At 37.8% G+C, this 25,774-nt stretch overlaps 1 non-coding gene across 1 annotated transcript; it reads left to right on the forward strand.

Annotated features, from left to right (window-relative positions):
• Positions 1-3,193: 3,193 nt before the first annotated feature.
• LOC112724809 (small nucleolar RNA R71) lies at positions 3,194-3,301 on the forward strand. The gene has a single exon (XR_003163954.1). It is a non-coding gene; the product is annotated as a small nucleolar RNA R71 (small nucleolar RNA).
• The last annotated feature ends 22,473 nt before the right edge of the window (positions 3,302-25,774 follow it).

Here is a 25,774-nt window from a genome sequence, read left to right on the forward strand (position 1 = left end):
AGGAATGATAGAGCGTTAGATGAACTCTAACCATCCTCTAGCCACAGGCTTGAGGTCAAGCCTTCTCAGTTGAACTGGCTTGCCTTTGGAGTCTCTCTTCCATTGAGCTCCTTCCATACAGATGTCCATGAGGACTTGGTCCAACCTTTGATCAAAGTTGACCCTTCTAGTGAAAGGATGAGGATCTCCTTGCATCATTGGCAAGTTGAATGCCAACCTTACAGTTTTCGGACTGAAATCTAAGTATTTTTCCCAAACCATTGTGAGCCAATTCTTTGGGTTTGGGTTCACACTTTGATCATGGTTCTTAGTGATCCATGCGTTAGCATAGAACTCTTGAACCATTAAGATTCTGACTTGTTGGATGGGGTTGGTGAGAACTTCCCAACCTCTTCTTCGAACCTCACGTCGGATCTCTGGATATTCACTCTTTTTTAGCATGAAGGGGACCTCGGAGATCACCTTTTTCTTGGCCACAACTTCATAGAAGTGGTCTTGATGGACTTTTGAGATGAATCTCTCCATTTTCCATGACTCGGAGGTGGAAGCAATTGCCTTCCCTTTCCTCTTTCTAGAGGTTTCTCCGGTCTTAGGTGCCATTAATGGTTATGAAAAAACAAAAACCAGAGCTTTTTCCCATACCAAACTTAAAAGGTTTGCTCGTCCTCGAGCAAAAGAAGAAAGAAAGGAGGAGAAGAAGAAGAAATGGAGGAGATAGAAGGGTGTTTTAGATTCTGCCAAAGGGGGTTTAAGTGTTTATGATGTGTGAAATTGAAGGTGGTAAGGAGGGGTATTTATAGGGTAAGAGAGAGAGAGGGAAGTCGTGTATAAAGGGGTTGGGTTTGGGAGGGAAATGTTTTGAATTTGAATGGTGAGGTAGGTGGGGTTTTATGATGGGTTTTTAGGGAGTAGTGGATGGATGTGAGTGGTGAAGAGATTGTGGGGAAGAGGGTAGGATTTGATAGGTGAATGATGTTTGGAGAAGAGGTATTGATGTGATTGGTCAAGGGTATTTGGGGAAGAGTGTTATGAAGAGGAGAGAAAGTGAGTTGGGGTAGGTGGGGATCCTGTGGGGTCTACAGATCCTTAGGTGTCAAGGAATTCTGCTCCCTGCACCTTTCTAGCATTTAAACGCCCTCTGTGTGCCATTTCTGGCGTTAAACGCCATCTCTGCTACCTTTTCTGGCGTTAAACGCCAGGCTGGTGCCCTTTTCTAGCGTTAAACGCCAGTCTGTCTGCCAATTCTGGCGTTTAACACTGGCCAGACAGCCTGACAGCCATACATCCTTTTCTGGCGTTTAACGCCAGTCTGTCTGCCATTTCTGGTGTTTAAACGCCAGTAAGCCTGTCCTTCAGGGTGTGCTATTTTTGATGTTGTTTTTAATTTCGCTTTAGTTCTGCAGCTGTTTTTGTGACTTCTCATGATCATCTACCTAAAGAAAACATAACATGGCAATAGAAAACAAATTTCTATAAATAAATATAATTAAATAATATTGGGTTGCCTCCCAATAAGTGCTTCTTTAATGTCAATAGCTTGACAGTGAGCTCTTAGAGAGCTTCACAGAGACTCAGAGCTTAATGGTGGCCTCCCAACACCAAACTTAGAAGTTGAGTGTGGGGGCTCTGTTTGACTCTGTGTTGAGAGAAGCTTTTTATTCTTCCTTTCCATGGTTACAGAAGAAGATCCTTGAGCCTTAAACACAAGGTAGTCCTCATTCAATTGAAGGACTAACTCTCCTTTGTCCACATCAATCACAGCTCTTGCTGTGGCTAGGAAGGGTCTTCCAAGGATAATGGATTCATCCTCATCCTTCCCAGTGTCTAGGATTATGAAATCAGCAGGAATGTACAGGCCTTCAACCTTCACTAAGACAGCCTCTACGAGTCCATAAGCCTATTTTATTTATTTGTCTGCCATCTCCAGTGAGATTCTTGCAGCTTGTACCTCAAAGATCCCTAGTTTCTCCATTATAGAGAGTGGCATGAGGTTTATTCCTGACCCCAGGTCACACAGAGCCTTCTCAAAGGTCATGGTGTCTATGGTACAGGGTATTAAGAACTTTCTGGGATTCGGTTTCTTCTGAGGTAATTTTAGTTGAACCAAAGTATTCAGTTCATTGATGAGCAATGGAGGTTCATCCTCCCAAGTCTCATTACCAAATAACTTAGCATTCAGCTTCATGATTACTCCTAGACACTGAGCTACTTGCTCTTTAACAATATCTTCATCTTCTTCAGAAGAAGAATACTCATAAGAGCTCATGAATGGCAACAGTAAGTTCAGTGGAATCTCTATGGTCCTTGTATGAGCCTCAGATTCATTTGGTTCCTCAGGAGGGAACTCCTTAGTGGTCAGTGGACGTCTATTGAGGTCTTCCTCATTGGAAATCACTGCCTCTTCCTCCTCTATAGGTTCGGCCACTCTGGGTATATTTATGGCCTTGTACTCTCTTTTGGGATTCTCTTCTGTATTGCTTGGGAGAGTACTAGGAGGAGTTTCAGTAACTCTTTTACTCAGCTAACCCACTTGTGCCTCCAAATTTCTGATGGAGGACCTTGTTTCAGTCATGAAATTGAGAGTGGTCTTAGATAGATCAGAGAATATGGTTGCTAAGTCAGAGAGGCTCTGCTTAGAATTCTCTGTCTGTTTCTCAGAAGATGATGGAAAAGGCTTGCTATTGCCAAACCTATTTCTCCCACCATTATTATTATTAAAGCCTTGATTAGGCTTCTGCTGATCCTTCCATGAAAAATTAGGATGATTCCTCCATGAAGGATTGTAGGTGTTTCCATAGGATTCTCCTAAGTAATTCACCACTTCCATTGTAGGATTCTCAGGGTCATAAGCTTCTCCTTCAGAGGAGGCTTCTTTAGTACTGCCGGATGCAGCTTGCAATCCAATCAGATTCTGAGAAATCATATTGACTTGCTGAGTCAATATTTTATTCTGAGCCAATATGGCATTCAGAGTATCGATCTCAAGAACTTCTTTCTTTTGAGTCATCCCATTATTCACAGGATTTCTTTCAGAAGTGTACATGAACTAGTTCTTTGAAACCATTTCAATGAGTTCCTGGGCTTCTGCAGGTATTTTCTTCAGATGAAGAGATACACCAGCAGAGTGGTCCAATGACATCTTAGACAATTCAAACGGACCATCATAGAATATACATAAGATGCTCCATTCTAAAAGCATGTCAGAAGGACACCTTCTGATCAATTGCTTGTATCTTTCCCAAGCTTCATAGAGGGATTCACCTTCCTTCTGTCTGAAGATTTGGACTTCCACTCTAAGCTTGCTCATCTTTTGAGGTGGAAAGAATTTGGCCAATAAGGCATTGGCCAAAATTTTCCAAGAGTTCAGGCTTTCTTTAGGTTGTGAGTCCAACCATATCCTAGCTCTGTCTCTTACAGCAAAAGGGAAAAGCAGAAGTCTGTAGACCTCGGGATTAACCCCATTGGTCTTAACAGTGTCACAGATTTGCAAGAATTCAGCTAAGAACTGATGAGGATCTTCCAATGGAAGTCCATGAAACTTGAAATTCTGCTGCATTAGAGAAACTAATTAAGGCTTAAGCTCAAAGTTGTTTGCTCCAATGGCAGGAATTGAGATGCTTCTTCTATAGAAGTCGGAAGTTGGTGCAGTAAAGTCACCAAGCACCTTCCTTGCATCTCCACCATTGTTGTTGGGTTCGGCTTCCGTGTCTACTTCTTTTTCGAAAATTTTTGTAAGGTCCTCTCTGTAGTGTTGTGCTTTAGCTTCTCTTAGCTTCCTCTTCAGAGTCCTTTCAGGTTCAAGATCAGTTTCAACAAGAATGTCCTTATCCTTGTTCCTGCTCATATGAAAAAGAAGAGAATAGAAAAGAAGAGGATTTTTCTATGTCACAGTATAGAGATTTCTTTATGTGAGTATAAGAATAGAAGAATAGAAGAATGAGGTAGAGAGAGAATAAGAGGAATTCGAACACAGAGAGATGGAGGGGGTTCGAATTATGAGTAGAAGAGAAGTGTTAGTAAATAATTAAATAAATAGAAAGAGATGAGAGAGAGAGTATTCGAATTTTGAAAAGAGGGAGAAGAAAAATATTTTTATTTTTATTTAATTAATTAAGTTAGAATTCGAATTTTAAGAAAAGAAATAAAATAAAATTAGAATTTAAAATATTTAGTTAATTAAAAAGAATTTTGAAAAAGTGGTTAGTTGTTTTCGAAAATTAGAAGTGGAAAAGTAATTAGGTGGTTTTGAAAAAGATAAGGAATAGTAAACTTTTTAAAATTAAAACAAACTAGTCAAGTGGTTAATTGAAAAAGATTTGAAATTAAATTTTGAAAAGATAAGAAGTTAGAAAAAGATTTTGAAATTAAGTTTTGAAAAAGATATGATTGAAATTTATTTTGAAAAAGAAATTAAAAATATTTGATTTTTTAAAATTAAAGTTGATGACTTGACTAATAAGAAACTAAAAGATATGATTTTAGAATTTAAAGATTGAACCTTTCTTAACAAGAAAGTAACAAACTTGAAATTTTTGAATCAAAACATTAAATGTTAGTAAAGATTTCGAAAATATGAAATAAAAATAAGAAAAATATTTTGAAAATTAAAAAAATTTCGGAAAACATGAAAGAAAAATGAAAAAGATTTGATTTTTTGAAAAAGATTTGAAAAGATAAAGTTTTTAAATTGAAATTTTGACTTGACTAACAAGAAACAACTAAATTTTGAAAATTTTTTACTAAGTCAACCCAAAATTTTGAAATTTATGAGTAAAATAAGGGAAAAATATTATTTTTTATTTTTGAATTAATGAAGAAAGAGAAAAACACCAAAATGACACAAGACATAAGAATTTAAGATCAAAACAAATAATGCATGCAAGAACACTTTGAATGTCAAGATGAACACCAAGAACACTTTGAAGATCATGATGAACATCAAGAACATATTTTTGAAAATTTTTAAGAAAAGAAACACATTCAAGACACCAAACTTAAAAAAAAATTTATGTTTAGACACTATGAATTCGAAAATGCATATGAAAAAAAACAGAAAACAAGAAAAGTCAAAGATCAAACAAGGAAAATCATCAAGAACAACTTGAAGATCAAAGAAGAACACATGATGAATTTTCAAAAATCTAAGAAAAATTAAAAACATGCAGTTGACACCAAACTTAAAATTTGACACTAGACTCAAACAGGAAACACAAAATTTTTTTGGTTTTATAATTTTGTTAATTTTTATTTTTTTTTTGTATTTTTCGAAAAATTATTTTGGAAAAAGAGAATAAAGAAATTCAAAATTTTTAATAACTGATGAGCGGATAATTTATACGCTTTTTGGCATTGTTTTAAGTAGTTTTCAGCATGTTTTAATTATTTTTTAGTATATTTTTATTAGTTTTTATTTGAAATTCACATTTCTGGACTTTACTATGAGTTTGTGTATTTTTCTGTAATTTCAGGTATTTTCTAGCTGAAATTGAGGGACCTGAGCAAAAATCTGATTCAGAGGCTGAAAAAGGACTGCAGATGCTGTTGGATTCTGACCTCCCTACACTCGAAATAGATTTTCTGGAGCTACAGAAGACCAATTGGTGCGCTCTCAATTGCTTTGGAAAGTAGACATCTAGGGCTTTCCAGCAATATATAATAGTCCATACTTTGCCCAAGTTTTGACGACGCAAATTGGCGTTTAACGCCAAGTCTTTACCCTATTATGGCGTTAAACGCCAGAAACAGGTTGCAAACCAGAGTTAAACGCCAGAAACAGGCCACAACCTGGCATTTAACTCCAAGAGAAGCCTCTACACGTGTAAAGCTCAATGCTCAGCCCAAGCATACACCAAGCGGGCTCCGAAAGTGGATTTCTGCACTATCTGCACTTAGTTACTTATTTTCTGTAACCCTAGCTACTAGTTTAGTATAAAAATAACTTTTAGAGACTTACTATGGACCTCATGACATTTTACACGTTTCATATTGTATTTCTGACGGTATGAGTCTCTAAACCCCATGGTTGGGCGTGAGGAGCTCTGCTGTGTCTCGATGAATTAATGCAATTGCTTCTGTTTTCTATTCCATCACGCTTGTTTCTGTTCTAAGATACTCGCTTGTACTTAACCGTGATGAATGTGATGATCCGTGACACTCATCATCATTCTCAACCTATGAACGCGTGCCTAACAACCACTTCCATTCTACCTTAGATTGAGTGTGTATCTCTTAGCCTCTTGGTTCATGATCAGAGTCTTCGTGGTATAGGCTAGGATTATTGGCGGCCATTCCTGAGATCCAAAAAGTCTAAACCTTGTCTGTGGTATTTCGAGTAGGATCTGGGATGGGATGACTGTGACGAGCTTCAAACTCACGAGTGCTGGGCGTAGTGATAGATGCAAAAGGATCAATGGACCATTTTCACTGAGAGGACGGATGGTAGCCATTGACAACGGTGATCCACCAACATACAGCTTGCCATGGAAGGAGACCTGCGTGCGTGAAGAAGAAGACAGTAGGAAAGCAGAGATTCGGAAGATAGAGCATCTCCAAATCCTCAATCTGTTCTCCCTTACTGCATAACAAGTATTATTTAATTTATCCTATTTACTCTTCATAAATCCAATCATTTTTATCACTAATTTCCTGACTAAGAATTACAAAATAACCATAGCTTGCTTCAAACCAACAATCTCCGTGGGACCGACCCTTACTCACGTAAGGTATTACTTGGACGACCCAGTGCACTTGCTGGTTAGTGGTACGAGTTGTGAAAAGTGTGTTTTACAATTCGTACACCAAGTTTTTGGCGCCGTTGCTGGAGATTATTCGAGTTTGGACAACTGACGGTTTATTTTGTTGCTTTGATTAGGAAAAATTTATCTTTTTGATTTAGAGTCATTAAATTAGAGTCTTTTATTTTCTCTTCAAAACTCTTTCAAAAAACTTTTAATTTTCTTTATTAATTTTTAATTTTTCTTTGAGTCTTCTGTTTGAGTTTAGATTCATATTTTAAGTTTGGTGTCAATTGCATGTTTTTATTTTCCTTTAAATTTTTGAATTTGTGTTCATTGTTCTTTTTTTATCTTCAAGTTGTTCTTTCTATTTTTCTTGTTTGATCTTTAGTTTTTCCTGTTCTGTATCTTTTCTTATTTTTCTTGTGCATTTTCAAATGATCAGTATTCAAAAAAATTTATATACATTAAATACTTTTTTTAAAACACGTTAAATTTATAGCTCAGTTGGCTAGAGCGTTGTGCTTATGTTCTTGGTAATTGGGTATCTTCCTTTTAAAACTTTTTCAAAAATAATTTTTCTTTGATTAAATCTTGTGTCAAACTTTTAAGTTTGGTGTTCTCTTGTTATTTTTCTTTAATTTTCGAAAATTTATTTTTAGTTTTCTAAAAGTTTTAAGTTTGGTGTTCTTTTTATGTTCTTGAGTCTTTGAATTTTATTCTTGTTGTTCTTGTGAGTCTTCAAGGTGTTCTTGAGTCTTCTTTGTATTTTGATCTTAAAATTTTTAATTTTGGTGTTCCTTGGTGTTTTTCCTCCAAAATTTTTGAAAAACAAGGAGCATTAGATCTAAAAATTTTAAGTATTGTGTCTTTTGTGTGTTCTTCTCTTTCCTCATAAAATTCAATATATATATATATATATCCTTTCCTTTAATTGCTGATAATTTTCGAATTCATTCGGTTGATTTGGTCAAAATTTTCAAAATCATATCTTTTTCAAAATCTTATCTTATCTTTTCCAATCTTAAATTTTAAAATCATACCTTTTTCAAATCTTTTTAATTAATTACTTATTTTAATTTTCAATTTTCTTTTTATCTATTTTTATAATTTTTGAAATTATTGTTAATTTTTTTATTTTATTTTATTTTATTTTCCTTTTAATTTTCGGTATTCAAAAAAAAATAATAAATAATTTTTTTTTTACAATCCACATCATTTTCCTTTCTCCATCATGGATCTAAGTGGAGATGAACAGTCCAGAAGGACTCTGGGGTCATATCGTAATCCCACTACTGCTGCATATGGGAGTAGTATCTGTATACCTCCCATCAAAGCAGGCAGTTTTGAGCTAAATCCTCAGCTCATTGTCATGGTGCAGCAAAGCTGCCAGTATTCCGGTCTTCCACAGGAAGAACCTACTGAGTTTCTGGCATAGTTCTTGCAAATTACTGACACAGTACGTGACAAGGAAGTAGATCAGAATGTCTACAGATTATTACTGTTTCCATTTGCTGTAAAAGATCAAGCTAAGAGGTGGTTAAATAACCAACCTACAGCAAGCATAAGAACATAGAAGCAGTTATCAGACAAATTCCTGAATCAATATTTCCCTCTAAAAAGGATGACACAGCTAAGGCTGGACATCCAAGGCTTTAAACAAGAGGATAATGAATCCCTTTATAACGCCTGGGAGAGGTACAGAGGGATGTTAAGGAAATGCCCCTCTGAAATATTTTCAGAGTGGGTGCAACTAGACATCTTCTACTATGGGCTTACAGAAAAAGCTCTGTTGAGTTAAGAAATTAATTAATAAAATTGATGATGACAAACATTTGATTAGTGGGCTAATCACCCAATTAGTTTTGATTATTTTTGATAAGTGATGCAGGCTAAAAACAAGTGTTGCAGCAGCCCAACATCAAACAAAAGATATATGCTAATGGGCTGAATGGTAAGAAAGACAAGCCCAAGTCTTTCATCTCAAGCAAAAGTCTTCTAAGAAGCAAGGCAAGGCACCAACAGGCTGAACTTGAGAAGAACCCGATCCAAGCCCGAATTGATTTTTAATTCCCTCCATCTTGCCTTACCAGAAGCAACGTTCCTCTACTCTCTAATCAAGTCAAATCAAAGCTTTAGAAAAGTAAGAAAGAGAAAGAGAGAAAAAGCTTCTTCCCTAAGCTAGTAACCAAAGAAGCAAGAGAGAGAAAGTTTAAGCATGAAGCACAGAAGCTAAAACAGAAAATCGAAACCAAATCAAGCTTAAGTTAAAGGTAATCCATCTCATCTTGCATGCATCAGATCTTCTTCTCTTCTTCCCAACTCTCTGCTATATCCGAAAATGGCATTCAAGGGAAAGTTGTTCTCTGCCCTATTCTGCTTCACATCTACGGTCACAAGTGATACTTGGGGACTAAGTAGTTTCTCAATGGCTAAGATCAAGTTGACCATGAGAAGATTTCTATGGTTATTGCTTTGAGGCTTTCGGTCAAGATGAAGGAGTCAGAAGTAAAGTTTCTACTTTAAGGTTTAATGTGAAAAAGTGAATCTGTGGGTTGGTGAAGCTCAAGGCTCAAGGTGTTGACCTTGGAAGCAGAACCAAGCAACATGCAAGGAGATAAAAGAAGCTTGCTACTCATTTAGAAGGCAAGGAGAGAGAACCAGAGTTTGGTGAGTTGCGTTCTGTGAAGAGTTCCCTGAAGAAGTTCCTCTACTTGGACAGTGCTTTCTTTCAAAGAAGAATTTCGCCAAAAATGAAGAACTGAATCAGAGACATGCAAATCTGGTTTGTCACATAGCAAAGAGGCTGTTGAAGAAGTCAATATCCTTCATGTTTTACAGATTGTATTTTTCTTTTCAATATTTATCTTTCTGTAATTTTTGAGTGAAAAGGCATATTGAGAGAGCTCAAGTAAAAGCCAATGAGTGGAAAGAGGCTGAGTGATACACTTGAGAGAAAAGCCTAGAGTTATTTTCAGATTTCTTTAGGTAAGTTTGTGTCTTGTATCAAGTACCAGTGAGGTACCCCTTTCTTAGTTGGGTGAGCACTAAGAGTGAAGAGTTAGGTATTAGCATAGCCAATGTAAAGTTAGGTTAGAACTTGAGTATGAAAGGATTGTGTCAATCCTGTGAAATTGGTGTATGTAATACTGTTAACTATAGTGAAATTCTTCCATAGTTGTGGAGGAGACTGAATGTAGGTTGCATAGCACAAGGCAACCGAATCAGGATACAAGCTGGTGTTAGCTTTTCTGTTCTCTGCTGAGTTCTGTTTTCTGATATTCATGAGACAAAAATAAATTGTCTCATAAATTTCCGCTGCTGAGTTCAAACAGAACCTAAATTGAAAGTTTGTTTAAAAAGGGTAATAACAGTAACTAAAAGGAAGGCATAGATTCAACCCTCCTTCTCTAAGCCTACCACAACCTTCAATTGGTATCAGGAGCTAAGGTCTCAAGAATCAAGCTTAACCGCTTGGAGCAAAGATCCAATGGCGAACAACTTAGGCACAACCACAGTTGCCTACACCCTCACTGAAGGCCAGTCAAACAACCGGCCACCTTTCTTCAACGGGAAGAACTACTCCTACTGGAAAGAAAGGATAAGGATTTTTATCCAATCCCTTGACTACAACATATGGAATATTGTTGTGAGCGGTCCCAAGATCCCAACAAAAACAAGTGCTGATGGAGTGGTGACTCCAAAAGAAGAAACTGAATGGAATGAAGATGATAAGAAGAAGATAGAGCTGAATGCCAAAGCAATCAACCTTCTTCACTATGCTATTAGCTTTGAAGAGTACCGGAAGGTGTCTAGATGCAAGACAGCCAAAGAAATCTGGGAAAAATTCCAGGTTACACACGAAAACACTAAATAAGTCAAAGAAACGAGGATTGATATGCTATGAAAAGATGTTTAGCATGAAGGATGGAGAAATCATTGATGAAGCGTTTGAGAGATTCTCAATCATAATCAACAACCTTGATGCTATGGGTACAAACTATGCAGAACAAACCTTGGTGAGAAAACTCCTTAGAAGCCTCATAAAAGAATGGGAAACCACTGCCACTGTCCTAACCGAAAGTAACAACCTAAGTCCCATAACCTATGATGAGCTGAGAGGAAAACTCCTTGCCTATGAAGCCACACACACAAACACAGACTCAAAGAAAAAGGGAATAGCCCTCAAGTCACAAATAGAACCGAAAGAGAGTGAGTCTAGTGATGGTATTTCAGATGACGAGCTTTTGTTTTTTCTAGGAGATTTAGAAGGATGATGAAGAACAAGGGCAAATACAAAGGTTCAAGTTCAAAGGAACACAAGATTTACTTGAGCAAAGTGACGTGCCATCACTGCAAGGAGGCTGGACACTTCAACCTAAACTGTCCAAAGCTCAAAAAAGAGGACAAAGGAAAGAAGAAAAGGAAGAGAGTACTCATGGCAGCTTGGGAGGATCTTGAGAATGACTCAAATGAAGAAGAAGAATCTGAAGGAGATGACAAAGACTGCTTCATGGCTGGAAACAACAATCTTGATGAGGTAAACTATTATGATTTGACCATTGAGGACTTGCATGCTATTATTGATGATCTCACTTTAAACACATCAAAACTGCTTGATAAATACAATGAATGCAGATCTGAAAGAGATGTGTTAAGAGATGAAAATGAATTTTTAAAAGAAAAGGTGAAGGAAACTGAATGTGTTTTGGACATCATTGAAGAAAACATATTTATAAAATCTAAACTTGAAAAATTAAAAGGAAAGCACATTGTGGATCCTTCTCATGAGTTAATTGCTGAAAATAAAAGATTAAATGATATGATTAAAAGGTTGAATGGTGACTTAGCAAAATTTGCTCAAGGTTCTAGTAACTTGGACAAATTACTTGCAAGCCAAAGACCATTGTTTGAAAAATCTGGTTTAGGCTACATAGCCAAGGAAGATGTAGTTTCTAATATTTCCTCTATAAAGTTTGTGGCTTCTTTATCAAATACTAAAACCATACCAAACAAATCTGGTATTGAAAATGCTCAAACATTTGAAGAAAAATTTGATGAAGTATACACAAGTGAAACTGAACCTTCACCAAGAACTGAAGTTCAAACCGGCCAGGTTTGGGTTACATTTCGAAAAATGAGGCTGTTTTCAAGAAACCACCATTTTACAACAAAACCTCATATTCGAAAGGTAAAAATGTTCAAAGAAATTCTGGTGAAAATGCTTTTGCAAAGAGGAACAACTTTAATAAAAATCAGTTTGTCAAAAGAAATGCATCTCCTCAAAAAACCAGAAAATTTCAACACTTTAATCATTTCAAGTAATATAACTCACTTCAATTTTAGTGACACACATCTGAAAATCATTGTGTCAATTGCAAGAAATTTGGTCACTCATATGAACAATGTTTCATTGAAAAAAGAGTTGTTGGAAACAAAGTTTACAATATTGTTTGTGATTTCAATGCACTTGGGCAACCAAGATGGATTAACTTCAAAGGATCCAAATCAATTTGGATACCTAAGGCTACTTGAAACTCTTCATGCAGATTTGCCTAGCATCCAAGAACAAAAAGGACATGTGGTACATGGATAGTGGATGTTCAAGGCACATGACTGGAAGGTCAACCTACTTCATCAAACTAAATAAGTACGATGGAGGTTTTGTGACCTTTGGAGATGATGGTAAAGGTAAAATCATTGCTGTTGGAAAAGTAGGTAATGAGCAATCTACTTTCATTGATGATGTACTTTTGGTATGTGGTTTAAAGCACAATCTTTTGAGTATAAGTCAGCTGTGTGATTTAGGATATTTAGTTGTTTTCAAAAGGCTTGAATGCTGTGTTGTTAATGAAAAGACAAATGAAGTGATGTTTGTTGCCAAGCGTTTCAATAATATGTATGGACTTACTCTTGATGAACTAAAGGATCAAAATGTAGCTTGTCTTCACTCTAAAGAATCTGAAAAGTGGTTATGGCACAAGAGATTGGGCCATGCAAGAATGTTTCAAATAAACAAACTTGTAAAGAAAGAATTAGTAAGAGGTCTTCCTTTGATAAAGTTTGACAAAGACATCACTTGTGATGCTTGCCAAATGGGAAAACAAACAAAAAGTTCTTTTAAACCAAAGGAAGACATCTCTACTAAAAGACTACTTGAGTTGCTACACATTGATTTATTTGGTCCAACAAGAACTCAAAGCCTAGGTGGTAAACATTATGGTTTAGTGATTGTGGATGACTATACTAGGTTTGGTTGGGTTTTATTTCTTGCACACAAAAATGAAGCCTTTTCGGCCTTTGAGCCTTTTTGCAAGAAAATTCAAAATGAAAAGGATTTGAAAATCTCTTCTATAAGAAGCGATCATGGAACTGAATTTGAAAATAATTTGTTTGAATCCTTTTGTGAGGAATTTGGAATATCTCACAACTTCTCTTGTCCAAGAACACCACAATAAAATGGTGTTGTGGAAAGAAGAAATAGAAGCATACAAGAGATGACAAGAGCTATGCTTTGTGAGAGTAATGTTCCAAAATTCCTTTGGACTGAAGCGGTAAACACAGCTTGCCACATTTTAAATAGAACAATCATAAGGAAATTTTTGAAGAAAACCCCTTATGAACTTTGGAAAGGCTACCCACCAAACTTAGACTACTTACACATCTTTGGATGCAAATGTTTTGTTTTAAATAACAAAGAAAATTTGGGAAAATTTGATCCAAAGGCTTATGAGTGTTTGTTTATAGGATATTTCACAACTAGTAAAGCATATAGGGTTTATCATCAAGATGCTAGAATTATTGAGGAGTCCATACATATCACATTTTGTGATACTAACTTGGTACAAATCATTTTGGAAGATTGTGATGCAGGAAATCAAGCTCAAAAGGAAGATGAAACTGCTCAAAATCATGAAAAGGAAAATTCTGGTCAAGCTGAACCAGAAACTGCAACTGCTGAAAATTCAAGAGACAATTCCATTTTGTCTCATGAATCTGAAGGAAATCCTGAAGCCAGCAGTACTCAGAATCCCTTGGTATCTCAATCTGCATCCAAGTCCACCAGACCTCGTGAATGGAGATTCTTGAAGAATTATCCTGAGGAATTTGTCATTGGGGACGTGATGAGTATTTTGGTGAAAAATAAATTTCTCCCAAAACACACAATTCTAACCGGCAAGTGCACCGGGTCGCATCAAGTAATAAAAACTCACGGGAGTGAGGTCGATCCCACAGGGATTGATGGATCAAGCAACTTTAGTGGGTGATTAGTTTAGTCAAGCTAACATTGATGTGAATTGTGTGAAATTGTAACCAACAGAAAGTAAATGACAATGAATTTAAAGTTGCAGAATGTAAATTAGCAAGTAACTTAAAGAGCAAGAAATGTAAATTGCAAGAATCTTAAATGACAAGAAATATAAATTGCATCAAATGTAAAGGGAATTGGGAATTGGATTTGCAGAAATTAAACAAGGAAAAGTTAAATTGCAACAAGCAGAGAAGTAAAAGATGGATTTGATTGATTCGGAACCAAAACAGAAATGTAAATAAACATGAAAAGCAATAAACAGAGAATGTAAAATTGGAGTTAAGATCTCAGGACCCAAGAGACTAGATAACCAAATCTAGATCTCAATGCCTTCCTAGATCCAACAAGAACAATTGAAAGAGAAATTAAAGAAAAGTAAATTGCAGAAGCCAAGAGAAGGTGAAGTAGTAAACAGGAATGGAAATTCAATTGTGCAGAGAAAGTAAACAAGAAAATTCTCAAGGTGAGATTGAAACAGAATTTCTTCAATTCTCAACCCAAGATTCAAAACGAAATTGAAAACTAAGAGAGAGCTCTCAAATCCTAATGCTCCCTAGTGGAGCCAGCCTCCCACCAATATGAAAATGATGCCTTATATAGGCTTTACAAAATGGAAATGAAAATGAAATTAAAAACAAATTACAATTAAATGAAATTCCTATTTTATCTATTTCTTGTGCCTTTGAGTGATGATCATTTGGGCCCTTGCTCTTGATGGAATTGGGTTGATAAAGGCCTTGGTTGATTGCTCTTGGAGTTTGAGGAGGAACCGAATTGAACCGGGTTGAGTTTGCAAAAGTTGGACCAAAAGTTGGAGCTAAAGTTAGGGGTCTAACTTTGACTCCAACTTTTCATAGCAGCCCACAAAACTTGCTGGTATGAACGTTGGTGCCAACGTTAGGGGTCTAACTTTGACCCTAACGTTGGCCTCCCTTATGCACATTTATGGCGCCAACTTTGTCCTCTTGTCATGTTGCCAATTTTATGCCCAATATAGACTATTATATATGGTTGGAAAGCTCTGAATGTCAGCTTTCTAACCCACTTGGAATCACTTCAATTGGACATCTACAACTCAAGTTATGATCATTTGAAGAGGGCATGGTCGCTGGCTTTAGTGTGCAGCGTTTGAGGTAACGTTAGCCCTCAAACGTTGGCGAAAACGCCAGTTCTGGAGGCTCAAATGTATTGTCCACCCCATACTATTATACATTGTTGGAAAGCCCTGGATGTCTACTTTCCAATGCCGTTGGGAGCACATTATTTGGAGCTCTACAGCTCGAGTTATACTCCTTTGAAGGTGCAGAGGTCAGTTGGCCTTACTGCAGGTTGCCACCATGTTCGTTTATGCACATTGCGGGGCAGTTTTCTCCCTCAATTTTAGTGTCCACCATGCAGTGCCATATATGCTTGGAAAGCTCTTGATTCCTACTTTCCAATGCTTCTTGAATCACCTCATTTGGAGCTCTGTAGCTCAAGTTATTCTTGTTGGAAGTATACCCCTTGTATGCCTTATGGTGTGTGGCGCCAACGTTAGCCTCCAAGTTAGGGGGCTAACGTTGGCGCAAACGTTGGCCCTTCTCCCTTATGTTTTCATGTGCCAACGTTAGCCTCCAAGTTAGGGGGCTAACGTTGGCGCAAACGTTGGATGGCCAGGGAGGAATTCATGTGCCAACGTTAGCCTCCAAGTTAGGGGGCTAACGTTGGCGCAAACGTTGGTGCCCAGGGGAGAAATTTTCAAGTTCCAACGTTAGCCTCCAAGTTAGGGGGCTAACGTTGGGGCTAACTTCTTGCTTCCTGGTTCAATTTCACTTATACCATTGTCCTCTCTTCACTCCTAGCCATTCCTCTTTGCTTCAACCTTTCTCCAAGCTTTCTTCACCTATCATTAATCAACCAAACACATCAAAGCTATGCTCAAAATCATGAGATATTCATTCTTTCATAATATGTGACAATTTTAGCATAAAACCTCATGAAATAGCATGAATTCATACATGGTTGATTAAATCAAAGGAAACATGAAAATCTACCCAATTGGCTTGCTTATGGCTCAAGAAAGTGCATAATTCAATTGAAAACAAAAGAAAAAGGCTAGTTAAAATAGGCTAAGATGACTTGTCATCAGGATGTCTCTCATGGAGTGCAAACAAGGTCTTCCACTAGAAAGGCAAATGAAGGATCAAATATTGCCCTTCTTTCACAAATAGAGCCTCAAAATGTCAAGGAAGCACTCTGTGACCCCTCTTGGGTTAAAGCTATGGAGGATGAGCTTCTTGAGTTTGAAAAGAACCAAGTATGGACTTTAGTTCCAAGGTCAAGTGGAAAGAAAGTGACCGGCACCAAGTGGATTTTTCGGAACAAGTTGGGAGAAGATGGTAGCATTGCAAGAAACAAGGCAAGGCTAGTGGCACAAGGATATGACCAAGAAGAAGGAATAGACTTTGATGAATCCTTTGCCCCTGTTGCCCGAATGGAAGCCATAAGACTTCTCTTAGCCTATGCTGCATTTTGTGGTTTTAAACTATATCAAATGGATGTGAAATGTGCATTTTTAAATGGTGTGATAGATAGAGAGGTGTATGTGGAGCAGCCTCCTGGTTTTGAAAATAAAGAACATTTTGATCATGTTTTCAAATTGTCTAAAGCTCTCTATGGTTTAAGACAAGCTCCTAGAGCTTGGTATGAGAGACTTAGTTCTTTTCTTTTGAAAAATAGTTTTCAAAGAGGCACCACTGACACAACTCTATTCATCAAGAACTCTAATGATTCTTTTATCTTAGTCCAAATATATGTTGATGACATTATTTTTGGATCAGCAAATGAATCCCTTTGTTCTGAATTTGGAAAACTCATGACAAGTGAATTTGACATGAGTATGATAGGTGAACTTAATTTCTTCCTTGGGCTGCAAATTAAACAAACTGAAAAAGGTATTTTCATTCATCAAGAAAAGTATGCCAAGGAATTAGTTAATAAATTTGGTATGGATAATGCCAAACCCATGGGAACTCCCATGCATCCTAGTTCTAAATTAGATAAGGGAGAAACTGAGAAAGATGTTGATGAGACTAGGTATAGAGGAATGATTGGTTCTCTTATGTACTTAACTTCCTCTAGACCTAACATTGTGCAAAGTGTTGGATTGTGTTCTAGGTTCCAATCCAAACCTAAAGAGTCACATCTTTCTGCAGTTAAAAGGATCATTAGATATGTTCATGGCACATCCAATTTTGGTCTATGGTATCCTAAGATTGATTTTCTGTAGTTGGTTATTGTGATGCAGATTTTGCTGGTGATAGAGTTGATAGAAGGAGCACTTCAGGCCTATGTTGCTTCCTTGGAAAGTCCTTAAATGTCTGGTCAAGTAAGAAGCAACCAACAGTGGCCTTATCCCCTGCAGAGGCTGAGTATATAGCTGCTTCTTCTTGTTGTTCTCAGCTTTTATGGTTAAAAACACAGTTTGCCGATTACAAATTAAATACTGAAAATATTCCCTTGATGTGTGATAATATGAGTGCCATTAATATTTCTAAAAATCCAGTTTTGCACTCTAGAACTAAGCATATTGAAGTAAAATTTCACTCAATAAGAGAACATGTCTAAAAGAGGGATATTTGCATTCAATTTGTTAAATCAGAGGAGCAATTAGCAGATATTTTTACAAAACCATTAGCTGAGGATAGATTCTGCATGCTTAGGGATAGTCTAGCAATTCTGAGTTATGATTCTTTGTTTGAAAAATGCTGATGTATTTGCTGGAGCTTTTTGTCTCATAAACAGGCATGAGACAATTCTGGGCAGGTGATGAACGTTTCCCTCAAGTCAGCGTGCTCTGGGGTTGTTTCAAGTGAAACTCAATCTGGGCCAACTTCAAAATTCAGATTAAGAGTGGTCCAAATGTGTTTCATTAAATCCATATCACCTCAAGGCCCAAATATGAATGTTACAATTCTTTGCTAAATTTTTTTTTTTGGTTGAACTGTGTGTTTAATTTTGTTTAAGGGTTCTTTTAATATTTTTGTCCAAAAAGATTTTCAGTTTGATTTATTTTTTTTTATTTTAAGGATTTCAAAAATTTAAAATTAAAAATTTCCTTGTTTTTAAAATCAAATCAAATCTTTCTTTTATGAGGTCATGTCTTTTCAAGTCTTTTCAAATGGTGATGCATCCACTTTTTGGTACGGTTACCAACACTCCCTCTCTTCCCTCCATAACTTCTCCTCACACTCTTCGGTTTCTTCCCACTCACTTTACTACTTCTCTTCCCTCAAAAGACTGAAACTAACCAAATGAGGAAGAAAACCATTGCTAAAAGGGCTCCTCGTGAAAAAGTTTACAAACTTCCCTCAAAACCTTCCACTCGCTCCCAAGACCGGACCTTTACTCCATCTCCTTCTCCTCCTACCTCTCCTCCTGGCTCTGTTCCCATGGCGCGAACCAAAACCACTCCAAGGTACCCTGCTCCTGCCAAGCCGACGCCACCACCTAAAACGACGCCCTCCAAACCAAGCTCTTCGAAACCCGGTTCATCCAAGGGGAAGCGTCTTGCAGTTGAAGAACCTGTTCCTGAGACAGCAAAACCTAAGTCAAGGTCTGTCCCTGTTCGATCACAAAGAGGTAACCCTTATCGCCCTCTCAAATCTGTTAGAGAACCAGACATTGATTCTTTTGCTCACAAATCACACTACATGACATCTCACTCAGACTTTAACCCCCATCGTTTCAAATCTGCCATGAACCACGATTTTTATGAGGGAGTTATTCAGTATCGTACTCTATGTCCATCTTTTTTGGCTGATTTACCTGATTTGAAAAAGAAAGGTTTTCCTTTTGTTGAAAATTTGGAATTTTTAGACTGGAATCACCTTTTCAAAATCAAAAAAACCTGTATATCCTCAGTTGGTCAAAGAATTTTATGCAAACATGACTTACCATGAAGGAAGTGTGCATTCGTATGTTAAGGGCAGAGACATTATCTTGAATAATGAAACTATCAGAGACTCCTTGAAGTACACTGATGTTGGACCGTGTGATTATACATCTGTAAAGTGGGATGATGGGGTTGGTATCTCTTACCATGATGCTTTGGCTCACATTTGTGAACATGTTTCCTTAATTGATGGCATCACACCCACTCACAAAGCCCTAGGATATGAACGTGCTCAGTGGCACCGAATTGTTAATCACATCTTGATTCCTCAAAGTGGTTCATATCAAAGGGTCTCTTACACGGACACACTTATTTTGTATGCCCTAATCACTAAAACAGAAATCTCTTTTGCCTATTTGATGGCTAGATACATGTTTGATTCTGTTAGAAGTGTGAAAGATAAAGCACTACTTTATGGCATGTTTTTAACTTGCATATTTGAGAATTTTGGTGTTGATCTGTTAAATGAGGCTTATGAAAACAGACATTCATACCTAAAAGGGGGTGGTTCAGTGAAACAGCAAAAAGGACCAACTAGATCTGAGAGAGTGGTTCTAGATGATGATGATGAAGAGTTCATTCCAGATGACTCTCCTCCTCCTTCCACCGAGGGTACTTCCATCTCCACTGGGAAGAAATCTGCTCTGCTGAATATGGTCAAGGATGTCGCTCAAGAGTTTGTTTCCCAATCAAATCACATGATTGCCATGAGCAAGGAACAAAAGAAGCTAGCTAGCAAGCATGAGAACTTTCTGAGAAAATCAAGGGACAGGGTGGCTGTGCTCATGACCTTCATTGATAACCTTCACAATGATGAAGACATTGCCACTGATGTTGATGAGGAAGCTGCTTCGGAGGGGAATGGTTCTGATGCCTAGGATTTGTCTCATAAAAACTGCTGCTGCTGTTCATTTTTTTGTCTCATAAACTCTGTTTTATTTTGCTACTAATTACCCTACTTTTCATGTCTTGGATGACTGTAATAACTTTGAATACTAATGCACTTATGGTAGTTTAGTTAGTATTTTGGACTATGCACAAACCTTTCTTGCAGTGTTTATAGTGATGTTTTTTGTTGTTCATGCTTATTGTCCACCCTTGATGACAAAAGGGGGAGTAAAAGCAATAGGATGATTTTTTTTACTAGCATTTTTCTATATGCTGCATTAATACTTGATTTCACTTGCTGATGATATTAGCTTAATGTTAGGCTGATTATATAGTGCTGTTTGTTTGATATCCCTTAGCCAAGATAATTGTAGAGCTCTCAAATTGTGTTATCTTTAAGTATAATGTAAAACAGGAATAAAGAAGAAAGCATAATTCCAGGGGGAGCTAATCTTGAAAAGGAAAGGGGGAGTAACACTAAAGCAAGAAACATCAAAGGGAAGTTTTCTAACCTTACTAAAAATTTAAATTCCTTTGATCATTGCTTGATTATGTTTGTCATCAAGGGGGAGATTGTTGAGTTAAGAAATTAATTAATAAAATTGATGATGACAAACATTTGATTAGTGGGCTAATCACCCAATTAGTTTTGATTATTTTTTATAAGTGATGCAGGCTAAAAACATGTGTTGCAGCAGCCCAACATCAAACAAAAGATATATGATAATGGGCTGAATGGTAAGAAAGACAAGCCCAAGTCTTTCATCTCAAGCAAAAGTCTTCCAAGAAGCAAGGCAAGGCACCAACGGGCTGAACTTGAGAAGAACCCGATCCAAGCCCGAATTGATTTTCCATTCCCTCCATCTTGCCTTACCAGAAGCAACGTTCCTCTACTCTCTAATCAAGTCAAATCAAAGCTTCAGAAAAGTAAGAAAGAGAAAGAGAGAAAAAGCTTCTTCCCTAAGCTAGTAACCAAAGAAGCAAGAGAGAAAAAGTTTAAGCATGAAGCACAGAAGCTAAAACAGAAAATCGAAACCAAATCAAGCTTAAGTTAAAGGTAATCCATCTCATCTTGCATGCATCAGATCTTCTTCTCTTCTTCCCAACTCTTTGCTATATCCGAAAATGGCATTCAAGGGAAAGTTATTCTCTACCCTATTCTGCTTCACATCTACGGTCACAAGTGATACTTGGGGACCAAGTAGTTTCTCAATGGCTAAGATCAAGTTGACCATGAGAAGATTTCTATGGTTACTGCTTTGAGGCTTTCGGTCAAGATGAAGGAGTCAGAAGCAAAGTTTCTACTCTAAGGTTTAATGTGAAAAAGTGAATCTGTGGGTTGGTGAAGCTCAAGGCTCAAGGTGTTGACCTTGGAAGCAGAACCAAGCAACATGCAAGGAGATAAAAGAAGCTTGCTGCTCATTCAGAAGGCAAGGAGAGAGAACCAGAGTTTGGTGAGTTGCGTTCTATGAAGAGTTCCCTGAAGAAGTTCCTCTACTTGGACAATGCTTTCTTTCAAAGAAGCATTCCCCCAAAAATGAAGAACTGAATCAGAGACATGCAAATCTGGTTTGTCAAATAGCAAAGAGGCTGTTGAAGAAGTCAATCTCCTTCATGTTTTATAGATTGTATTTTACTTTTCAATGTTTATCTTTCTGTAATTTCTTGAGTGAAAAGGCATATTGAGAGAGCTCAAGTAAAAGCCAATGAGTGGAAAGAGGCTGAGTGATATACTTGAGAGAAAAGTCTAGAATTATTTTTAGATTTCTTTAGGTAAGTTTGTGTCTTGTATCAAGTACCAGTGAGGTACCCCTTTCTTAGTTGGGTGAGCACTAAGAGTGAAGAGTTAGGTATTAGCATAGCCAATGTCAAGTTAGGTTAGAACTTGAGTATGAAAGGATTGTGTCAATCCTGTGAAATTGGTGTATGTAATACTGTTAACTATAGTAAAATTCTTCCATAGTTGTGGAGGAGACTGGATGTAGGTTGCATAGCACAAGGCAACCGAACCAGGATACATGCTGGTGTTAGCTTTTCTCTTCTCTGCTGAGTTCTATTTTCTGATATTCATGAGACAAAAATAAATTGTCTCATAAATTTCCGCTGCTGAGTTCAAATAGAACCTGAATTGAAAGTTTGTTTAAAAAGGGTAATAACAGCAACTAAAAGGAAGGCATAGATTCAACCCCCCTTCTCTAAGCCTACCACAACCTTCAAGCTCAGATATCTCTAGACCACTCAGCTGGTGGATCTATACACATGAGAAAAACTATTGAAGAGGCTCAAGAGCTTATTGATGTAGTTGCTAGAAATCAGCATATATACATAAGTAATGAGTCCTCCATGAAAGAAGAAGCTAAGGCAGTATCAACTGACTTTAGTCCTCAGGAGCAAGTTGCTGAACTCAATCAGCAACTATCTTCTATAACAAAGCAGTTGGAAGAATTTAAGGAGATGCTACAAGAAACCAAAATTGCTAACAAGGATATAGAATCCCAATTGAATCAGACAAAACAGCAGTTATCAAAACAGATAACAGAGGAGTGTCGAGCTGTTCAATTAAGGAGTGGAAAAACATTAAATACATCAACTCAAAGCAGCAGAAAGCCAAGGAAAGAACAACTGACAGAGGATGAGCAGAATACTACCCAAAATCCCTCTGAGGACAGTAAGAGCCCAGAGAGGAATGATTCTGGCGTTCAAACGCCAGAAAAGGGTGAAAAGTTGGCGTCAAACGCCAATTCCATGTTCAATTCTGGCGTTCAAACGCCAGAATAGGGTAGGAATCTGGCGTTAAACGCCAGTCCGGCACCCACTCCTGGTGTTCAAACGCCAGTAAGGGATCAGACTCCTGCAAGTGCTGATAATAACTCCCTCAAGAAGGCTTCTCAGCCTGCTTCTGTAGGAAATAAACCTGCAGCAACCAAGGTTGAAGAATATAAAGCCAAAATACCTTATCCTCAGAAACTCCACCAAGCGGAACAGGATAAACAATTTGCCCGCTTTGTAGACTATCTCAGGACTCTTGAAATAAAGATTCTGTTTGCAGAAGCATTTGAGCAAATACCCTCGTATGCTAAGTTCATGAAAGAAATCTTAAGCCATAAAAGAATTGGAGAGAAACTAAGAAAGTTTTTCTCATTGAGGAATTCAGTGCAGTCATTCTGAAAAGCTTTCTAGATAAGCTTAAGGATCCCGGAAGCTTTATGATACCATGCACATTAGAGGGAATTTACACTAAGACAGCTTTATGTGATCTTGGAGCAAGTATCAACCTAATCCCTGCATCCACTATCAGAAAGCTTGGTTTGATTGAAGAGATCAAACCAACCCGGATTTGTCTTCAACTTGCTGATGGCTCCATAAAATACCCATCAGGTATAATTGAAGACATGATTGTCAAGGTTGGGCCATTTGCCTTTCCCAATGACTTTGTAGTGCTGGAAATGGAGGAGCATAAGAGTGCAACTCTCATTCTAGGAAGACCTTTCCTAGCAACTGGACGAACTCTCATTGATGTTCAAAAAGGGGAAGTGACCCTGAGAGTCAATGAGGATGAGTTTAAGTTGAATGCTGTCAAAGCTATACAGCATCCAGACACACCGAAGGACTGCATGAGAGTTGATATTATTGACTCTTTGGTAGAGGAAGTTAATATGACTGAAAGTCTCGAATCAGAGCTAGAGGACATCTTTAAAGATGTTCAGCTTGAGCTGGAGGAATCAGAGGAAGCAGAAGAACCTCTGAAAACGCCTCAGGAGGAGGAAAAGCCTCCCAAGCCCGAGCTCAAACCACTACCACCATCCCTGAAATATGCATTTCTGGGAGAAGACAACACTTTTCCTATGATCATAAGCTCTACCTTGAAGCCACAAGAAGAGGAAGCACTAATTCAAGTGTTAAGGACACACAAGACAGCTCTTGGGTGGTCCATAAGTGATCTTAAGGGCATTAGCCCAGCCAGATGCATGCACAAAATCCTTTTGGAGGATAATGCTAAGCCAGTAGTTCAGCCACAAAGGCGGCTGAATCCAGCCATGAAGGAAGTGGTGCAGAAAGAGGTCACTAAACTACTAGAGGCTGGGATTATTTATCCTATTTCTAATAGCCCCTGGGTGAGCCCTGTTCAAGTCGTCCCTAAGAAGGGAGGCATGACAGTAGTTCATAATGAAAAGAATGAACTGGTTCCTACAAGAACAGTTACAGGGTGGCGCATGTGTATTGACTACAGAAGACTCAATACAGCCATCAGAAAGGATCATTTTCCTTTACCATTCATAGACCAGATGCTAGAAAGACTAGCAGGTCATGATTATTACTGCTTTTTGGATGGCTATTCAGGCTACAACCAAATTGTAATAGATCCCCAGGATCAAGAGAAAACAGCATTTACATGTCCATCTGGAGTATTTGCCTACAGAAGGATGCCATTTGGGCTGTGTAATGCACCTGCAACCTTTCAGAGATGCATGCTCTCTATTTTTTCTGATATGGTGGAAAATTTTCTGGAAGTCTTCATGGATGACTTCTCGGTATATGGAGACTCATTCAGCTCCTGTCTTGGTCACCTGACACTTGTTCTGAAAAGGTGCCAAGAGACTAACCTGGTTTTAAACTAAGAAAAATGTCACTTTATGGTGACTGAAGGGATAGTCCTTGGGCACAAAATTTCAAACAAGGGAATAGAGGTGGATCAAGCTAAAGTGGAAGTAATTGAAAAATTACCACCACCTGCTAATGTTAAGGCAATCAGAAGCTTTCTGGGGCATGTAGAATTCTATAGGAGGTTTATAAAGGATTTTTCAAAAATTGCAAAACCTCTGAGCAATCTACTAGCTGCTGACACGCCATTTGTGTTTGACACAGAGTGTCTGCAGGCGTTTGAAACTCTGAAAGCTAAGCTGGTCGCAGCACCAGTTATTTCTGCACCAGACTAGACATTACCATTCGAACTAATGTGTGATGCCAGTGACCATGCCATTGGTGCAGTACTGGGACAGAGGCATAACAAGCTTCTGTATGCCATTTATTATGCTAGCCGTGTTTTAAATGATGCCTAGAAAAATTACACAACCACAAAAAAAGAATTGCTTGCAGTGGTTTATGCCATTGACAAGTTTAGATCATACTTTGTAGGATCCAAAGTGATTGTGTACACTGACCATGCTGCTCTTAAATATCTACTCACAAAGCAGGATTCAAAACCCAGGCTCATAAGATGGGTGTTGCTTCTGCAAGAGTTTGATATAGAAATAAGAGACAAAAAAGGGACAGAGAACCAACTGGCTGATCATCTGTCCCGAATAGAACTAGTAGAAGGGGCGTCCTTTCCCTCTATTGAGATTTCTGAAACCTTTCCGGATGAGAAATTGTTTGCCATTCAGGAAACACCATGGTTTGCAGACATTGCAAACTATAAAGCTGCAAGATTCATACCCAAGGAGTACAGCAGGCAACAAAAGAAAAAATTAATTACTGATGCAAAGTACTACCTGTAGGATGAACCATACCTCTTTAAGAGATGTGCAAATGGGATAATCCGTAGGTGTGTACCTAGAGAAGAAGCACAGAAGATCCTATGGCATTGTCATGGATCACAATATGGAGGACATTTCGGTGGTGAGCGAACAGCCACAAAAGTCCTCCAATGTGGCTTCTACTGGCCCACTTTCTATAAAGACTCCTGAGAGTTTGTGCGTAACTGTGACAGCTGCCAGAGAGCTGGTAATCTACCTCATAGTTATGCCATGCCTCAGTAAGGGATCTTAGAGATTGAGTTGTTTGACGTATGGGGTATTGACTTCATGGGGCCTTTCCCACCATCATACTCAAACACTTATATTCTGGTGGCAGTCGACTATGTATCCAAATGGGTAGAGGCCATTGCAACACCCACCAATGATACTA

This window comes from Arachis hypogaea, chromosome 11 (genome assembly GCF_003086295.3).
Source record: "Arachis hypogaea cultivar Tifrunner chromosome 11, arahy.Tifrunner.gnm2.J5K5, whole genome shotgun sequence".
Classification (NCBI taxonomy): Eukaryota; Viridiplantae; Streptophyta; class Magnoliopsida; order Fabales; family Fabaceae; genus Arachis; species Arachis hypogaea.